The sequence below is a fragment of the Rutidosis leptorrhynchoides genome, chromosome 1 (genome assembly GCF_046630445.1).
Source record: "Rutidosis leptorrhynchoides isolate AG116_Rl617_1_P2 chromosome 1, CSIRO_AGI_Rlap_v1, whole genome shotgun sequence".
Taxonomy (NCBI): Eukaryota; Viridiplantae; Streptophyta; class Magnoliopsida; order Asterales; family Asteraceae; genus Rutidosis; species Rutidosis leptorrhynchoides.
The window spans coordinates 560,265,095-560,271,573 of NC_092333.1; positions in this window are offsets into that span (position 1 = coordinate 560,265,095).

Genomic DNA, 6,479 nt, shown 5'->3' on the forward strand with positions numbered 1-6,479 from the left:
TGAGAAACATATACATTACATACTTATATACATTTCACATGTATATATACTTTTCATACTTTTATACTTTGAACACAAATACGAATACAAAGATACAGACGAGTTAGAACAAAAGTCCTCAATCCAATTATCATTAGTTCCACTTGCAGGGTGTAAGTGTAAGCGAGTGATTATGTTGTGTGGCCATACGGGTTTAACGAACCCTCATTCAGACGGTTCGCTACCGTTAGTGGATGAAATATAATTTCAACCTGCATAGTGTATGTTCTAACACTATATTCAAAATTCAGAGGGAAGATTCAGTTAAGCTTTGGTAATTGGGTGCTCGCAATACAAACTACATTCTTCGGAATAAATACGATTTGGATAATCATCTATACAAACTATTGTGGTTCAAAATATACTTTTACAAATACATTTATGATCTCACCAACGTTTTTCGTTGACAGTTTTCTACATGTTTTCTCAGGTTCATACTTGGCTACTTGATACATGCTTCCGCACTCTTTGATTACTTGATTGGAGTCAACCATGCATGCATACGCTAGGGATAGCACTTTTGGATTCAAACTTTTGTTTACATACTTACGCTATTTATAGCAACTGTGTTTTTAAACTAATTATGTCGCAAGTTATTTCATTTATACTTTATGACTTTTGTAAACTTAGACTTGTTGTCGAACGGTTTTGTAAACTAAACTTGCAAGTCTTGTACCTTTCAAATGAATGCGACATAATTTTGGTCAAACGAGTCTCATATAGGGACTACGACCACGCAACGGGACCTAAGTTAACGGCGCCGTCAATAACGGTTTTGGCCGGGTCGTTACACCGGTTGGTCTCACTAGATGGTTCGAGAAGTTAGAATCTGTGTTTCGAGTTAGTAACTGTTCAGAGGAGAATAAAACCAAGTTTGCTTCATGCACGCTGTCTGACTGCACACTAACGTGGTGGAACACGTTGGCTCAAGCAAAGGGTATCGATGAGGCATTTACTACCCCATGGGAGAAATTTAAAGGGGCCCTGATTGAGGAATATTGCCCTAGGACCGAGATCCAGAAGATGGAGATTGAGTTCATGCAGTTGAAGGTCGTGGGAAACGATCTCGATGGGTACAATCGTAGATATTTAGAACTAGCCCTGATGTGTCCTACCATAGTCACCCCGGAATTCAAGCGTATGGAAAGATATTTGTGGGGACTTCCTAAGTCCATTAAGGGAAACGTCACCTCGTCCAAGCCACCCAATGTCCCAGAAGCGATGCGCATGGCGCATACTTTAATGAATCAAATTATCATCGATGAACCGGAGAAGGCCAAGTCTGAAGCGGGTAGTAGTGATAAGCGCAAATGGGATAACAACAGGGGAAGGACCTATGATCAAAACCCGGCGAAACGACATGAGGGTTTCAGAGGAAACAACAACGGTGGAAACCCCAATCCGAACACCAACTCAAACCCGAACTACAAAGGAACCTTACCACAATTCAAGTGGTGCTACAAGCACCATACTGGGTATTGTAATGTTGTTTGTGAAAAGTGCCAATGGACTGGGCATATCGGGAAGGACTGCAAGGTCACCACTTTGAATGGGAAGCCGAACACCAATGGACCGAAAAAGTGCTACGAATGCGGACAGACGGGCCATTTCAGAAATGCATGCCCCAACAAAAGAAAAGACGGCGGACCACCCCGTGGTAGAGCTTTCAACGTTAATGCAAGGGATGCACGCGAGAATCCCGACTTGGTAACAGGTATATTCACTATCAACAATCTTTTAGCTTCTGTCCTATTTGATACTGGTGCCGATAGAAGTTATGTATGTAGACACTTTTGCGATAAGATTAATTGGTCGTTAGTCCCGTTAAAAGAAAGTATGCTTGTCGAGGTCGCCAATGGAAAACTTGAGAAAGTTGACCATATTAGTCGAGGAGCTATTATCAACATAGCTGGTGTGGATTTCAAGATTGACTTGATACCTATCAAATTGGGAAGTTTTGACGTGATCGTCGGTATGGATTGGTTGACCAAGATAAGGGCCGATATTATCTGTGGAGATAAAGCTCTTCGTATACCGCAAGGAGATGGTGAGCCACTGATCATTTATGGAGAGAGATGTGCCTCGAAGCTGAACCTCATTAGTTGCGTGAAAGCACAAAAGATCATGAAGAAGGGACATCTTGCTGTCCTAGCACATGTGAAAACGGTAGAAACTGATGAGAAGAGCGTGAACGATGTTCGAATTGTGAACGAGTTTTTCGACATTTTTCCTGAAGAATTTCCTGGATTACCGCCACCGAGAGCAGTAGAGTTTTAGATCGATTTAGTACCCGGAGCTGCACCTGTAGCTCGCGCACCTTATAGACTCGCACCTTCCGAGATGCAAGAATTACAGAGTCAACTACAAGAACTACTTGATCGTGGATTTATCCAACCAAGTTTCTCGCCTTGGGGCGCACCCATTCTATTTGTGAAGAAGAAGGATGGATCCTTCCGTATGTGTATCGACTACCGTGAACTCAACAAATTGACGATCAAGAATCGGTATCCTCTTCCACGAATTGACGATCTTTTTGATCAACTACAAGGATCGAGCATTTACTCAAAGATCGATTTGCGATCCGGTTATCACTAGTTGAGGGTGAAGGAAAGTGACGTGATGAAAACTGCGTTCAGAACTCGTTATGGTCATTATGAGTTTCTCGTGATGCCATTCGGTTTAACCAATGCACCTGCCGTGTTCATGGATCTCATGAATCGTGTCTGCAAGCCATACTTGGATAAGTTCGTTATCGTCTTCATAGATGATATCCTCATCTACTCTAAGAACGAAGAAGAGCATGAGCAACACCTCCGACTAGTGCTTGAACTCTTGAGACAAGAGCAACTTTATGCCAAATTCTCCAAGTGTGAATTTTGGTTGAAGGAAGTCCAATTTCTGGGCCATGTTGTGAGCGACCAGGGTATCAAAGTTGATCCGGCCAAGATTGAAGCTATCAGCAAGTGGGAGACCCCCACTACTCCAACCCACATTCGCCAATTCCTAGGTCTCGCCGGTTACTACCGAAGATTTATTGAAGGATTTTCTCTAATTGTGCGTCCTTTGACCGCATTGACTCACAAAGGGAAGAAGTTCATTTGGGAACCCGTACACGAATCAGCATTTCAAACCTTGAAGAAGAAGTTGACCACCTCACCTATCTTATCACTTCCTGAGGGCAGTGACGACTTTGTTGTTTATTGTGATGCATCGAAAAATGGTTTTGGTTGTGTACTGATGCAAAGATCAAAGGTTATTGCCTATGCTTCTCGTCAACTGAAGATTCACGAGCGGAACTACACTACACACGATCTTGAACTTGGAGCCGTTGTCTTTGCGCTCAAATTGTGGAGACACTATCTTTATGGAACAAAAAGCACTATCTTCACCGACCACAAAAGTCTCCAACACATCTTCGATCAGAAGTAACTGAACATGAGACAGCGTCGATGGATCGAGACGTTGAACGACTACAATTGTGAACTCCGTTATCACCCTGGCAAGGCCAATGTTGTAGCTGACGCTTTAAGTAGAAAGAAGAGGACGGAACCTCTTCGTGTTAGGGCTCTGAACATCACCATTCATTCGAATCTCAATAGTCAGATCCGAGTAGCCCATGATGAGGCTCTCAAGGAGGAGAATATATCTCACGAACATTTGAACATACTTATCTCTCGATTCGAGGTTAGGGAGTCTGGACTCCGATGTTATGCCGGAAGAATTTGGGTACCTTTTTATGGAGATCTACGGAACCTTATACTTGATGAAGCATACAAATCGAGATATTCGATTCACCCCGGAGCGGGCAAGATGTACCACGACCTTAAAGAACAGTATTGGTGGCCGAATCTTAAGAAGGACGTTGCGACTTACGTTGGTAAGTGTTTGACTTGCTCGAAAGTTAAGGCCGAGCATCAGAGGCCTTCTGGGTTACTTCAACAACCGGAAATCCCACAATGGAAGTGGGAAAGGATCACAATGGATTTCATCACCAAGTTACCAAAGACGGTGGGCGGATACGATACTATTTGGGTTATTGTTGATCGCCTTACCAAATCTGCACACTTTTTAGCCATGAAGGAAACGGATACGATGGAGAGGCTTGCTCAACTATACATCAAAAAGGTTGTATCTCGTCATGGTGTACCTTTATCGATCATCTCAGATCGCGATCCCCGTTTTGCTTCAAGATTTTGGCATTCTTTGCAAGAAGCCATGGGAAACCATCTCGACATGAGTACTGCATATCACCCACAGACCGACGGGCAAAGTGAACGAACTATTCAGACCTTGGAGGACATGTTGCGTGCACGTGTCATAGATTTTGGAAAGGCCTGTGAAAGGCATTTTCTGTTAGCCGAATTTTCTTACAACAACAGTTATCACTCGAGCATTAATGCTGCACCTTTTGAAGCATTGTATGGCCGCAAGTGCCGATCTCCTATTTGTTCGGCCGAAGTAGGCGAAAAGCAAATCACCGGACCCGAAGTAGTCCACGAAACAACGGAGAAGATTGCTCAGATTCAAGCGAGACTTAAGACTGCCCGCGATCGTCAAAAGAGTTATGCCGATCTTAAACGTAAAGACTTTGAATTCAACATTGGTGACCGTGTAATGTTGAAGGTTGCACCTTGGAAAGATGTGATTCGTTTTGGAAAACGTGGAAAGTTGAACCCACGATACATTGGTCCTTTTGAAATCTTGGAACGTGTTGGACCTGTTGCTTACCGTTTGAATCTTCCAGTACAATTGAGCTCAGTTCATCCCACCTTCCACGTGTCAAACTTGAAGAAGTGTCTTGCTGCACCCGAACTCATCATACCACTTGAAGAACTTACAATTGATGACAAACTCCACTTTGTGGAAGAACCTGTTGAAATTATGGATCGCGAGATCAAAACTTTGAAACGCAACAAGATTTCGATCGTCCGAGTACGATGGAATGCCAAATGAGGACCTGAGTTTACCTGGGAGTGAGAGGATCAAATGAAGCAGAAGTATCCTCACCTTTTCCCGACTCCTCCATCTACCTCAGCTTAAAATTTCGGGACGAAATTTTCTTTAACAAGTGGGTAATGTAACGACCCTGGATTTTCCAACGTTTATTTATTAATAATTATTATTAATACTTGTGTTTTATGAATGTATTGTTATATACATTTACTTGTTACCATGATTGATCATACTTGACTTTAAATGCCTGAAACGTCTTTGTGACACACGTACATTATAAGAATAATATTTTCAGATATTATTTACATTCTTGATTAAGTTTTATTAATCATTTTTAATTAACTAAGGTTATTAGTTAATTACGTGGGCTTTAATTGGATTAACTTGTTAATTACATGAAACTTGGGCTTTTATTAGTATTAGTGGACTTGAAAGCCCACCCTACATCTTAATGGACTTTTTAGCCCAACACACATGTAAGTATTACTTTAGAAATAAACTAGATGGGTTAACTTGTAAGAATCTAGTTACTTATACCTTTCCCATGTAAACACCCTTAATAACCATCTTTTTAGTCTAATGCACACAAGAACCTCATGGACTTTTCCTTCCCTCTTTCTTTTGATGCTAACCGTCGGCCAACCTTGTGCAAAAGGGGATTTAAATCTTTTTTTTTTCACTACTTACTTACTTGTATTCTCACACACACACTTCACTTCAAACTTGCACCTTACTTTTCTCTCATTTTTTTCTCTCTCATCTTTCCTTTACATTTTTGTAAGTAACTTGAGTTTTCTCTCTTCTTTTCTCTTCTAAAAACCGAACCAAAACATCACATAATCATCATCATCATAACTTGTTTCATATTGTTGTTTAATTACTTGTTCATGTATGTTACTTAAATACTTGTAATTGTTTGTTGTTTACTTACAAATTATTAAGAATCAAACTTGATAGTTTGATTCTTCATTTATCTTGTTAATAACAAGAACATACAAGAACTAAACTTTCTAGTTTATGTTCTACATTTAATGTTGTAAAGATTGTAAGTTCATGTGTTGAAAACCATACTTGTAATTCATGTTTGTAAACTTAAAAGTTTACATTCTTAAAGATCAAGACTTTGGCTTGAATCTTTAAAGTATGAACAACCATGACTTGTTACTTGTTTATTTAGTTTATTTCTTCATATTGTTCATGTTTAAATTCATGTTTGTTGTTAAATGGTCAAGTATTACAAGTTAGTCTTGATCTCATACTTCTTGGAACTAAAGTTAACTTTATGAGTTTCAAGAACATAGAAGTATAACTCTTTAGTTATAACTTCAAATACTTATGTAAGATCTAAGTTTATATAGCTTATGTTCTTCTAACTTTGTTATAATCAAGAGCTTATGAGCTTACATACACTTTACAAGTTGATAATCTAAGTTTTGTAACTTATGGTTTCATGAAAGTAAAGATTCAAGTATTAATACTTAGGATTT